We start from the raw sequence: 13,167 nt of genomic DNA, 5'->3' as shown, positions 1-13,167 counted from the left end.
TTGGAAACTTGATTTTATTCAAGGTTTTTCTGATTATAAAAGATGTAAAAAAAAAGGTCGCTAGATTGAAAGCTTGCAGATTGCATGTCCAACAGTTCTAAATAGAATCGTAGATGGTATTGCTGCTGTCACGGATAAAACACTGAATTGACTTGTTTCCTATATATATAATTATTTAGTATTGAAAGATAATCATTGCATAAAAAAAATAATAGTGGAACATTTTAAGATAAAATCATTTTTCATTTTAAAGTCTGACTAAAAGTAGTTTTTGTCTTAAAAAACACAAGAATTACTCTAAAAGGGGATGGATGGATGGATTTTATCTGCTGTTTGCAATTTTTTTGTGGTGTCTGAATATACCATTTCAAAATCCAGTGGCATGCAAAAACTAGTGTGCATTGCTGGTTTCTAATTTGGCAAATATAGACCACAATGCATTGCGTTTGAATGATTTGTCATTTGAAAAAAATGCATTTAGTTCTTGTTCACCTTTCGGCAGATCCCTTCAGATGTCCCCACAGCGAATCAGCGTTCGCTGATTCTCACAGGTGGTCTGGAAGAGACTTTTATGCCAAATGCCCTTCCTGACACAGCCATGCATTTTTCTGGGCTGGGGACCGGCACAAGGAGACTCAGACTTTGGTCCCGCTGTGGCTACATAGCAGGCAGTAGCGCAATGGGTCTTGCCAAAGAACCCACATTGGATGAAGCTCGTTGTGGCCCTTGGGAATCAAACCTTGGTTTTCCCCATGTGCCAGTCCTGTGCTGAACTAACTCAGCCATCCAGCCGCAAATTGGATAAAAAATGTATGTAAATATATCATTTTTTTAAATTATCCAAGTTTTCATCATCAGCACGCAGTGGATTCACATTTAGTCTTCACTAAACATTTGCATTTTTTAGGTTTTTACTTTGGCAAATCTGTGATGTCACATATAAATTGGTGATTTTGGGTCTGAACTATGTTAAAATCCAGGGAACAGGATGGTCTGTATACAATACTGTATATACACCATATAGACTTTTAGGGGTTTAGGGAGTAGTGATGCCATATTTGCAAAAACTTGCCAAGCTTTATTGTTCATTATTAATGAAAAAAAACAGCCAGATGTTAAAAATTACTTATAATTTTTTTTTTTGATTAACAGCTACCTCTAAAAACATAATTTCTTGAACTGTAAAGCTAAGGTCTTTAACATTGGAGAGTTAAAACCTGTCAGGAATTGATTTTTAAGTTTAGTTAAAAAAAATAAAAGCATAACTTTTTATTTCATTTAGTATTTAAAAACATTTAAAAATGTCTTCCTTATTGAAAACCGACCAACATGTTTTTCCATAGTTGTAATCTGATTACTTTAGTGACTTACTCTTTCCACTGTGGCACTTTAGCTCCAACTGTGACTGATCAGACAAATTGACGTGACTTTTAAGGCCGTGACAGTAACCCCCCCATGCCACTCTTTCTCCTGGGTTTATTCTTATCTCCTCAGCCAAGAAGGGGGAATGATAATTACTATCATAATTATTTTCCAAATGATTTTTTTTTTTGCCCTTCTGTTTTAACAATAATCACTTCACTGAGCGGTGGCAGCGGGTGCAAGGAGAGCTTCTGAAATCCCATTTTTCCTAATCCGCCCTGCATCGGGAAGATAATGGCGGCAACACCCCGAGTCAGATGTCATCAGTGCGTGGCGACAGTTACACTCATCACGCCATCACAAACAGCTTCAACCTCTGTCGTGTCTGCTTCCGAATGATAGAGGACTTTTCAAAACTTAGGTGTAATCTAAGGTTTTAAACCCAAACCTGGCTTCAGCCGAAGCCTCAGAAAGGCTGGAGAGAAAAGCCATTAAGGGGAAAAAAAATGAATGTGCTTTATGTTTAGCTGCTAACATGACAGCAGTGAGTGGAGTTTATGTGACAGAGGCAGCACTAAATTCTAGTGTCTTTCACACAAACTCACACAAACATGACAACAAGCTCAAACAAAATATATTGAAATATACCAACTTTCTCAACTCTTCTCCTTCATCTACTTTTATTTTTATATTTCTATAAGAATACATCATGATAAAATATTCAGATAGCTTCCCTTTTTATGATGACTGCTTCACAGACAGTGTAACAGTTGTAGATCAGATAACAGATGAAGGAAAATATGGAAAAGTCCAATAAAAACTCAAAGAAAAAGTCAAAAACTATTAAAAAACATTGCCTTATTGTCCAGTCAATCCAATCGAGGGGACTCGATTGACATTTACAGACTTTTCTCCCATTTTTTTCACTAGAAATCAAGACAGAAATTAGCATTTGCAGATTGTTTATTTTCTTTGCCTGGCTTGATTCTGCTTTATTATTTTGGTTTGCACCGAATTCCCTTTACGTTTGCTGCTGCAAGATTAAATTGTGTCTCCTCGCGCGTCCCCGCCCTTCTGATTTCTGCGGCTAAATAAACCCTCACAGGGTTTTCTGATGCTCCTGTTTTCCTTCTGACAAAGCAGAAGTAAAAATACAGAAGAAGTCGGTCAAAAAGCCGAGTTGAGCTGCGAATTGACATATTTTACAGGAGGATTACAGCACTGATGAAAAGCAGCACTGCTGAGCTGAACATGCCTTGGTGAAGCTTTGTGAGCTTAAATCTATAGAAGAAAAAGTAGTTCCTAGCGTGCTATTTTTGAGAAGTTACGTAATTTGTGCACAATGTGTAAACGGCACTTAAATTGTTTCATTATGTAGCATTTTTAGAATACTGCCCTGAAATCAAACCAACAACTATTGAAAAATTGTTTTCCTAAATATCAAATTAACACAAAATATTTAATACAAAAGAATAATAATTTTAAAATATGAGTAACTTTTTTCTTCATTGCTGCACTGTTCCCTCCTGGACCATGATTGAAAATACCGTTATGAATTGGACTAACCTGGACTAAGATTAGTTATAACATTCCTAAATGATAATAGAATTTACCTAAATTAATGTTGTGTTGTATTCTACTGACATCCATCTAAATAAAATAAAAGAAATATGAATTTTTGTAAAAATCGTCTGATAAACAATTTAACTCTTTTTGTAATAGTGTAGAAGTGAAAAAAATATTTGGGTAAAAACTGCAGTCATTCCCTATTTTAAACATCAAAAAAGTATAAATTAAAAATGCAAATATAAAGAACAGATTGCATTTCAAAGCTATGGTCCCCTGCATTTTGTTTCAGCATCTTCACGGTATTTTATTACATGGAGAAAAAATTATCATTTGCATGATTATATAGATCTTTTAGTTACTTGGGGATTAAATAAAAGGGGAAAAGGTAACAGCCCAGTACTGAAAAACAAGTTTAATTCAAATTAAATGAAAACAACCTTGAAGAGGACAACTTGAGGAACCTGAGCCTAACTGGGATTTGTATATTCATTTGTCTATGCATTTTAGTGATTTCACAATCGGTTGTGTTAACCAAGTAATTCAAAAATATATTTTTTTGTGTCCCAGGTTTTTTAGGATCTTAGTTTTGTCACATTTTCTGTCCGTCTTTGGCAGACAACGTGACTCCACGAAGAAGCTGTGTTTTCCCGAAGGTTCCTGAATGTCACAGAAAGTCCTCAGTCGGGTTTGATAATGATAGTGAGGCGTGCGGCCTACCTTTCAGATCCAGGCGTTCCACGCTGCCACCTACACACCCCCCCTGCTGAGAGACAGACAGAGAGAGATTTGATGAACACACTTACACACACACACACACACACACAGCCTCTTCACACCATCGTGGTTTGATCAAGGAAGCTCGTCGGCTGCCCAACTATGAATTATGAATTTCACAGTTTCCACCAGCGTCGACGGTGACACGGCGTCCTAATTAACCAGTGTATAATAATTAGAAACAGCTGGTCATCAGTTGATGTGTTCATTTGTGGAGCCAGGCTCCACATACGTCTAATTTGACTGCATCAATCAACCGGAGGCAGCAGATCTGTGCGGGTGGTGCAAAACAAGGGACAAAAATCCCAATACATGTTTGTTTCTTCCTTATCCATGAGAAAAACAAAACAACTGCAGGATCTACTGAACCTCTTTAAACCCAAGAACTCCACAAATGTGGGGTTCAAAAAAGCTCCTGTGTCACTTTTTCATTTGATGACCTTCACTCAATTATGACAACTTCCAGTCTTTTCCTGGAGGTGTCACAAAGTGCCCACCAGGGGGCCCCAAAACTGTGAAAATTAGACTTGCGGACTTCAAATCACTTCTACTTTTTGCTGGAGGAAGCAGCTTTTTTTTTTTTTTTATCATCAAAAACAGAGGAAAAGAGAAAAAAAACACTTAAACAGACACCAGCATGTCAGTCACAGGCAGGCAGCCTCGTGCCCCACCCCCCACAACGGATCGAAGATGTCCTCCATCTTCCTCATTTGATTCCAAATTAGAGAAAGTCGAAGACTTGAAGGCGCCCTGCAGAATCGCCGTGACACACAAAAAGACGTCTCAGTGGAACAAAAATGCCAGTTTTTTTGTAAATGTTGAAGTGGTTTCACACAAAACATCGAGCACCAACAAAGATTTGCGTGGCCTCACCTGTTCTCACACACAGCAGGGACGGAGATTTTTGCATCTGAATAAAGGAAAAATTATCCTTTATCACTTTTGTGAATGACTCAGATCGGTTTATGAATCATTTGCTTAATTTTTAATGACGACGCATTAAAGAAAACAGGAAAATCTCTAATTTGGTTGATAAATCTGCTCCTGCTGGTAGTAAAACAGACTCCAATCAGCTTCTTCAAGTGAGATTAAAATCCAGGAAATTCCATTTATAGATTAAAATTCACATACTATTCAAAAAAGCTGAAAATAAAAGAAAAAGACAGAGGAGTGAGTTAACAATCATTCATATTGCTGGATTTATTGTTAAATAGAGTTTAAGACTTTTATTTTGATTTTCAGCGTGACTGTTTCCCTGATTTATTCCCACAAAAAAAATAACAGTAGAAAATTTTGAAATGTACGAGTTTAAAAGGTCAGAAAGGTCACCTCTTTGGTATGAGGTCATGTGATTGACGCTGAGTTTGAACAGAAGAAATATTTTGGGTATAAATTATTGGTAACTGGCACAGCTTGAATGAAAAACGTTAGTTTGAGTTGCTGCGATTTTCTTCGTCCATCTTGATCACTCGGATTCACGTCAGCCGTCTGTCAGCCGACCGACGAAGTAAAAAAAAACAGCACAAAATGAAGGTGGTTTTGTGCAGAAGTCTGCCGTGTGAATCTCCTTGATTTATAAAAAAAATAATAAAAAAAGAAGGAACACACAGATAGAGAAATGCACACACACTTCCTGCTCTTCACAGGCAGAACAGCTGTTTTTCATCTTAATGAATTTTTGAGCTCCTTCCTTCCCTCGCCGCTCGCCGCTGCTTTGTGGTGAAAGACGTAAACCGAAGGCGCCGGCTGCCAAAACCATTGATGTGTCAGGAGGGAGACGGGACAAAATGGAGTGATAAAAAGCAAAGACGCACGCGGAAACTTGACTCCCACAGAAGTCCTCGTCACTCCACATGGTTTTGTGTCAAGAACTCTCCAAGTGCTTCGCTTTAATTACCGACAAAAACTAAAAATGTGCGTAACATGTATGAGAATTTGTTGCCTGTTTCAGAGCTCTTATGGGTTTAAGAGAAAAAAAAAATCTCCCCCACATTTTCCTTTCAGCATCTTTTCTGCACTTAAGGATAAATTATTTAAAATAACTCAACCTTTTATCTCACACTCTTTGAAGGCGGCAAATTAAAAATGGAAATTGGGAGCTAATTAATATGCAAATGTATTCATTTGCTGTTAACAATTAGCAATTAAAGCCGCAGTGTCTAGAAAGAGCTCAGACAAAATTAGTAACTTCATTTATCATGTAAAAAAAAAAAAGAGAGAGAAAGATCTGAAAACGAACATCCAATTCTAATTGACTTTCACAGCGTCTCCTTCCGTCGCCGGCTTTGTTCGTCCGAGGCGACTCTGTTTCGTTTAGTGACTTAATTAATGCCACTTTGTGTCAGAGATACTGTCTCCTTGAACGCTTGATGTCAGAAATAATGCTCACGCTGGAGGCTGAGTGTTTGTGATGATTGGTGTTGGTTTGGGTCTCAGCTGAATTCAGATTCTGCAGGTTTCACACTGAGTGATGAGATCAGCTCAGATGCTCCTGTTCGCTCCATGTTGGCTGAAAGAAGAGACGGAAAACCCAGCAGGGAGCATCCGTGTTTCTCTGATCAGCTTCCAGATGCAGGAGCTGGAAAAGGTTTTCACACGATTGTCTGCGATCAGCTGGAAAAGGCAAAAGTGGGAATCTGGTTGGTAACTGGAATCAAACTGTTTTTCAAGTATTTTATGGATATATTTGAATATTTGATGGAACAATGCCACTTGTTTTCAATGTCTATCTGTAAAAGGATGTGATATAGAAAAAAATTGCTAAATTATTCCCTTTTCCCAAATTGAATCTCTAAAAAGAAATGATTTTGTTTTATTTCTTACAAAATTAGTTCACTGTAAATCTGGATTATATTGTAGATTGATAAATTACACATCAGTTTAACCAATGAAACAAAAAATAAAGTCTGGATCAAAAGTCTTTTTCCCAAAATTCAACAACAAAGAACTCTTAAACTATATTTACGTGCATAGAAAAATTTCCAAAACAAGCAAAGAATAAAAATAGTACTTCTTAAATTGAGTTTATTTAACATTTTATATAAAAAAAAAATGTCTATTTTGCGATAAAAATCAAGGTTTTAAGAGGGAGCTGCTTCACAGATTATGTTTTTCTCCAGCGACCTCATTATTGCTAATTTACAATAATCTCTGCACTCAAGAACGTTTTAAACGTTCTAGTTGCATCTTTAAAGTGGAAATATACTTCATTAGCATTTTTTTCTCTCAAAAAAAGTCAGATAATTGGTACACATTTGGACTAGAATCTTGCCCGTGAGCCAAATTTGAATCAGTGTTTTCACTGTAAAAAATCTAAACAAATAAATGAAGCTGGTTCTGTTGATTTTTTATTATTTTTTTTATTTTAAAAGGTTTCATCTTTTCAGTTTCTTTTCATTTTCTGGCTCAATAGAGTTGATCAGAGAGTGTTAGCAGGTGGAAGTGCTCATTCTCCAGGATGGGGGATCTTTTGCTCCTTCAAAGGCTTGTTAGCACCACAAAGTGATCAGCAGACATTTCACTCTCAGATCAGATTCCCTCTTCCTCGGCGGGAAGAGGATCACACCGTTGCTTCTGCACGCTCTTCCTCAAACTTCAAAAAAAAGAAAAAGAAAAAAAGCTTTCACCCGTTGGGTGCACCTTCCTCTCTAACTGTATCTGCTGTTAGGAATCACGCGCTTTTCTCAAAAATCTAAAACCACAAAAGCCTGGAAATGCACATTTCTGAAGACGTTGGTACTGCAAGGCGCTTAGACACACTCATTACATGAGCATTCACCTGAACACGCAAATTCAATTCAGTCAAACAGCGGCGCACACATGCCTTCCACTTTAACTGCAACTGCTCCCAATTTAATTAGCATGTAAGGCAGACTGTTTAGCACTTAGACGAGGTTTCATCGTTCCTGCACGCCGTTTTTCTAAATGGCGTCGGGGGAACTGCTGCTGCAGTGGAGTTTGTGTGTTTTAAATAAAGCATGATTGTGTTGGAGTGCGCAGAAGGCCCCGATTCCGACCAGCAGCTCCTGTTGGGGCAACATTTGTCCGGTTGTGTGCACACCCTCCTCCTGAATTTATTTTTCGCATGCAAGGAAAACAGTGCAGCACTTACTTAGTGGCATTTACCTCGACTATTCCACGCCGGGGAGGGGTGCCGCAATAACAATCAGCATGCATTTAATTTAAAAGAAAAAAAATCTTTCCCCTTTTGAATCGGGGGGAGTGGGGAGGGATGCGGGTGTGTGCGGGAGAAGCTATAACATTTGTGCCGGCAGACTTCCGCAGTGGAACATTAATGCTAATCAAAAGAGCTGAGAAAGCAGCAGTGGTCTGTAAAAACAGATTTTCTCTTGTCTTCTCATTTCTGTGGGGATCCTCTCTTTTCCCTCCCCTATCCTTCCCCTCATCCCACTCCTTCCTCAGAGGGATTTATCCCAGGGAATTGAATCTGACCCTGCATTTAGGGGAAGCATATTGTCATGTCATTTTTTTTTTCCTCAGCGGTCGAATAAATAATGAAAGTTAAGTTGTTGTAATTGATTTCTCCTCAGTCCACTCAGCTGAATAATCTGCGAGAGACACAACCACTAAGCTGTTCATTAGAAGATTTGCCAACATGCAGCTAATTCTGGGCTTACTCTCCAAAACATCAGGGGGAGAATGAAAACTTCGAGTCAAAACGACCGTAATCTGGAATCCTCTGGTACATGTAGGTGAGAAAACACTGCAGTTGGAGCCCGTTAAAAGGTACTGACTAAATCGCATTATAAATGAGTAAAAAAAGAAGACACTCTAGGCTAGGAACTAAATAGCTTTGTGTTGCTGCTGCACTAAAATTGTGTATTTTTTGTGCACCCAGCATGTCTCTGTGAGTCACATAGCTGCATTTGCATTGATGTGGTAAACTTTATCACCCAGGAAACCAGAGAAGAGATCCGTGTCAAGTTCTGATTTTTCTGTCGTGAATAAATCGATTCTTATCATATAACACAAGTTTAAAAAAAAAAGGGATTGAAATCTTTTTTACTGAATGTGGATTTTTGCTTTTCGTTGCAGTCCTTTTATTGGCTGTTTTACTCCCACAAGTTTTGGAAAAAAGATTTTAAAAAAGAACTAACAAAAGTCTGAACCAGTGTTAAATAATTCTTTTAAATAATTTAAAATCCCAACTAAACCCCTTGATTTACCCCTAAACACCCTAAAAAAAGGACAGGGGGTTAAAATAGAGGAGATTGGGATAAAACAAGGTGATGCTAATAAACTCCACTTTTTCGGTTGATAGTCGACATAAAGGATAACTCACAACCATAGATTTCATTCACAAAAAAAAAACAAAAAAGAAGAAGAAACTCCATGGTTCATATTAACATTTATTGTTTTGATTGCACAAAGTTCTGAAAAAGGAAATTTTGGAAGACTTTGAGGATGTTGTCACTGAATGACCAGTTTTTATCATATTACCGCATATTTTCACAAAAATACTAACTTTTTTATTTAGGGAGGTTTTTACTTTACTTCATAATACCGACCTGATACTAAGTCACACAAAGTCTGGAACATAAGGCGGATTCTTGAATTTAACAGCACTTTTTGAAAACGTTACCAATAGCAACCTCTGCAGGGGATTCCATTGTATTTTTGCCTGACGGAACACATCAAGCTCTATAACTAAGGCTACGTTCATACTGCAGGCTGAAACGACCCAATTCCGATTTTTTTGCCCCTATGCGACCTGTACCTGATCTTTTCATGACAGTCTGAACGACACAGATCCGATCTTTTCAGATGCGACCCAGGCCACTTGGGTATGTGGTCCTGAATCCGACACTTATCCGATCTTTTTACATGCGACCGCTGTCTGAACGGCCAGGCCACATGACTCCGATCCGTACGTCATCGACACGCTACAAACGTCATCATTCTGCGTTGAAGTGGGCGGGAACAAGAACATGGCGGACGATGCTGCTGAGACCGACTTGGCTAACACTGCTCCACAAAACGGCATGGCCAAAATCCTTGCTATCCTCCTTTTTCATTTTCTTCTTAAAATTAGAAGATTGTAATTATGCTGGCTCCTTTGAGAAAATAAATGTTATAATGCAAAAAAGCTCAGCTGTTGACAACACTGTTGTTAACATCCATTGTTAACGTTAGCTACTTCCGCAAACAACGAGTGACGTCGTTCACCGTTGGTTACTCTTCTGCGCATTTCACGGTCACACAGTCACACAGGAGATCACAAAAGTTCGCATTTAATTGAAAATGTGAACGGCCTTGCAAAAAAATCTTCTACCACTTTCGGCTTCTCCCATCAGGGATCGCCACAGCGAACAAGTCGCATGGTAAATTTGGCAATGTTTTACGCCGGATGCCCTTCCTGACGCAACCTTCTCAAACCGGGCTTGGGACCGGCACAGAGGTAGAGAAGGGAACAGGGAGCAGCCCGGAGTCGAACCCTGGTTTCACGGACGGAAGGCGCCGCAAACCAGCACGAGCTAAACTGGCTCCGACCTTGCAAAAAAATCTAGATTTTAAAAAAAAAAAATGGGTATTGAGCATTAAGCCCTGCAGTGTGAACGTAGCCTAAATTAAATTCTGGATAGGGTGGTTTCACTTTGTGATGTATTTAGTTGTGGAAACCCTTAAAAAAGTGTTGAACCAGCGTCAAGATTACTGTTACTGTGGCCTCTCATGATCACAGCTGGTGGAACCAACAGTACTGATGCATTTTTTAAGTTCTCAATGTAAAAAAAAAACGTAAAACTTGAGAAGTTTGACTATAGGTTGACATAAACCTTGTTTGACCCTATAAGTTAAAGCTTAAATATTTGTAAAAAGTTACAGTTCAGTGGCCCCCACCAGCCCAAACCTAACATTGTTTACGACTCCTACAAAAATGCCACCAACAGCAATGCTGCTTTATCCACTTACAGCATTTCAAAGGAGTGCAAAGGGCCCCACGGGGGCTCGGAGAAAGCTTTAAATAGTCTTCAGTGCTGATGCTCAGGGGAAAACGCTTCGCGCCTTAAAAGACCTAATTTAATAAATTTGCTCTTTAGGCGTTCCATCTCTTCGATTTGCATCGTCTTATTACAGATTCATTCGCATGCAGCCCTTTTGGTCTAAATATTGCCCCTCTTAACTAATGCTTAACTCTACATATTTGACTCTTTCAGGAGGACCACCTACATTTGTTTCCAGTGCAGTCGGGTTCATTAGCACCTCAGAGATAATACGGCGGCTGTGTGCTTAATGTAAGCACTGCTAAGTCTCTAATTTTCCACAAATAATTCCCCTTGATCTCAAGTGAAATTTATGCGGGGTGAGGGTGGAGAGCGGTGCTTTAATACTGCCGGTCCAAGTAAAGGAACTGTGTACATAAAATTAATTATAAATGGTAAACTGTGTTTCAAGTTACTGCAGGGTGAAAATTAATATTTCCTGTATGTGAAGAATAAATGTGAGATGGTGAGAGTAACAGATCTGCATGTACAGAGAGTTTTGTCTCCTTTCAATTAGAGGCAGATCTCCTCACTTGCAACAAAATGACGCAATACTGCAAGTTCAACTGTTGGTGACCATTATTCTGAAGTTTAATAAACTAGAACATTTCAACACCAGACAGAAATCAGGCCAACACATTCAGAAGGAACCAACACAGAAGAGATCCACATAAACTGCAGTTATCCCTGTTAGACTTAAGCAAAAGCCAAAAACAAGGAGAATTTGTAGGATTAAGCTGAGGAAAAGGGAGAAACAGAGAAAATATGTCCTTCCTTATGTTAAGATGTGTCTGAAAAACTCAAAACCTTTTCCAACACAAAACCTCTCTGTTACTTTCAAACCTGAGACAAAAAGTGGTGTACTCCAAATACAAAACCCAGATGAAGAAGCAGTGCATTGTGGTCCATGCTGTCCAGTGCACTTAGAAGTCTTCCGATCTATTAGGAAAATTAAACAACACCCAACAAATGGATGAGACAGTCTAGCAGAAGCACACCGTCAGAGTAGGACTTTGTAGTTGACCTAAGGGACAGATGACTACTTTGAAGACATCAAAGTTGTGATCTGGACAGAAGGTGAATCGAGGAAGACTCCAACTCTGAGCCACAAAGAGACCTCTGCCAATAGCTGACCATTCTGACAAGGTCTAGATAGCTGGACATTCATGTCGGCTCACATGACATCTTCAGCCTTAAGCCTGAGTCAAAACTGACCTAACGGGGGAATACGGCCGTCTGCGGGTGAAACCCATGCATGTCGGTGGCCCGCACAACATATCAATGTCGCTTGGTGAGCCTGTAGAGCAAACATTTACATGCACAATTTCTTCTTTTAGCAACCTGGGGGCAACAGGTCGTACTAAAAACGAATTCAACACGCAAGGGGAAATAAGGGTGATGAGGTGAGACGCAGACGTTTTGTATGGATTTTCCTTTTGTTTGACCCCCCCCCCCCCCCCCCCCCCCACATCCTGTAAACTGCGCAAGGAGCCAGTTAGTGCTGCCTATAAGTGATAAGTGCGCACTCCTTGCGTGCAGCCTGGTTGTTAGAAATTACGAAATTGAGCAATCAGAGTGTAGTTTGTGTGGGCATCCCATACGGGCGTCCCACAGGCGCTGACGTTTCACCTGCACACCCGTGCTGCATTCTGCAATCAGTAAGTACCCAGTACGCTCACCTCACTGACGACCACAGGACACCGAACAACAGCATCCCCCGTACCTCATGAGTGCATGTTCAAAAACTTAATGATGCATCTAGCAGGTGGATGGCTCGGTGGGCTGGGTGTGGGATTCAGGTTATCTGGGTCCACTTCCCAGGCCGTGCAATGAGCCAAAAATCCAGTTTGGACGCTTTACGCCGTTACCTATCTGGGTCTCCCTGTGCCTTGAAAATACCGGGTTGCGTCAGGAAGGGCTTACAATGTGAAAACTCTGCCAAACCACCTCAGTGAAAGCAGATTTGAAGCCTGACGGGATGTTTCGAAAGGTGAACAACACCAACTTAATGAAGTTTAAGGTGGCCGTATAAAAGGAACCGCAAGACACCTGCGCCCCCCCCAATCTGAATTCCCATCAGCAGTTCCAAGAAAAAAGATACTTGGACGATCAGCCAAACATCTCCCAGATCAACATTTAATGAAGAACAGAATCTTGTCAGAACATGATCAAATGACTGGGAATCTTTACCTGAAAATGTAAGTTTTTTTAGCAAGACATGTACGAGTTTGTTCATTAAAAAAAGACAAAAAAAAAACATTTATATGTGGGTAATTTGGAAAATCAATGATAAGAAGGAGAACACTTTTTAAAAAATAGTTTTTTCCTGAAAAAAAGCGTCTATAAAGTTTTGCAAGATTAGATGCAAAGAAATTGCATTCCTAAATCATTACTAATAAGAAAAAAAAATCAACAACTGTTCTACAACAATGCCTGGTGGTTTTTCTACAAGTGTTTCTCT

General features: G+C 39.4%; 1 protein-coding gene across 1 annotated transcript in view; it reads right to left on the bottom strand.

The window, feature by feature from the left end:
- The window catches only part of LOC101170478 (protein phosphatase 1 regulatory subunit 37-like), a 37,845-nt gene extending 34,138 nt beyond the window's left edge, over window positions 1-3,707 (bottom strand). Inside the window, exon 1 of the mRNA XM_023951989.1 lies at window positions 3,649-3,707. The gene's annotated coding sequence lies outside the window, so the exon portion shown is untranslated. The remainder of the gene's footprint in view (window positions 1-3,648) is intronic.
- Window positions 3,708-13,167: the final 9,460 nt, after the last annotated feature.

Source organism: Oryzias latipes, chromosome 22 (genome assembly GCF_002234675.1).
Source record: "Oryzias latipes chromosome 22, ASM223467v1".
Classification (NCBI taxonomy): domain Eukaryota; kingdom Metazoa; phylum Chordata; class Actinopteri; order Beloniformes; family Adrianichthyidae; genus Oryzias; species Oryzias latipes.
This window is presented reverse-complemented; position numbering and strand designations above follow the sequence as displayed.